This window comes from Haliotis rubra, unplaced genomic scaffold (assembly GCF_003918875.1).
Source record: "Haliotis rubra isolate DU_JTF1 unplaced genomic scaffold, ASM391887v1 Scf768, whole genome shotgun sequence".
Classification (NCBI taxonomy): Eukaryota; Metazoa; Mollusca; class Gastropoda; order Lepetellida; family Haliotidae; genus Haliotis; species Haliotis rubra.
The window spans coordinates 418,858-420,183 of NW_025767488.1; positions in this window are offsets into that span (position 1 = coordinate 418,858).

A 1,326-nucleotide genomic window follows, 5' to 3' on the forward strand; every position below is an offset into this window, starting at 1 on the left:
ATACTGCAGGCCATATATATGAAGCTTATGTGGTGAGGGATTTGTGAAGCTTGACTGCCCAGAGCAGGTTGGGGTCGTATATACGATATCTGGAGAAAAATGTTGTGACGATATTCAGAACTGCCTTGAATATATATTGACATTTAGCAGGATGAGGCCATTACTTCAAAAAAGTCTACTGTACACTTCATTTTCCCGTGATAGAATTGCTTGAAACACAAGCTGACACACGCGGGTAGCTGGGTAGCGAAAGGGTTCGCGTTCTCTTTTCCGCCGGAAATTCGAATCCAGAATTCAATTCCCAACATGGGCTACCATGAAGCCACCTTGGTATTTGCTGAATTATTTCTTGTCGGCGTACAACCACACCTACTCACGCATGCAGTGAGGCACAATTTGGCAAACTCCTCGAATGCGTAAAAGTAGACGTAAACGTTGATCTTTGTAGATTGAGCGAAGCATGGTCTTAGAGGCCACTTTGGCAGCAGTATACAGAAGAATACTACGTCCTCATGAGCCTCCAAAATAGTGCATTCATCATTTGCACCACCGTTGGGAATCGAACCAAGGGAAACAACTTTAACCACTCGAAATGACGCCAAATGCAACCACACTGGCAAAGTTAATGTGTATGTAGATTGTGCCATCCCACCGATTCAATTGCTGTGGACGGTTTCGAACCAATTTAATAATGATCTGAGTTTATGAATTGTTATCTTGTGAACAGTTTCTGCGCTGTGGATGACACCACTGTATGTGACAAAGGCTTAAAACGCAATGAATTATGTTTCTTATGCGTAAGAACCAAGGCTGACATATCTAAAATAGTTACCATGCAATGTAAATGCATACACATCTGTCTGTATACATCAATAACGACTTTACTGTTTCGTGATTAGTTTTGTCAGAAACACATTGGCCAAAATAAGTTTCAGTAACACAAGCCAACACCCATAAAGTGCATAGTTTTCAAAATGAACTATATAATCTTATATTATTTTTTAAAATAGACTCTTGATAGTGTATCCTCAACAACTGTTATGAACTTTTATTAGAGGCATTCCATATTACAATGGAAATATTGCAAAGTCGACAAGTCAGTATGATGTTTAAGTAGCAAGAAGTTATTTGAAAAATGTAAGCTCCTACGTATACATTTTAGTGGAGGGGGTTGCATCACATCCTGATAACATGTGTACTGGAGATCTGGGTCACGAGTTTTGCGACAGTAATCCCCAAACCAAACAATGTTCACCCAGTTCATACCAGGTTACAAACACCGTTTCTCCACCATGAAACGCTCACCTACTTAACACAATTCACTTC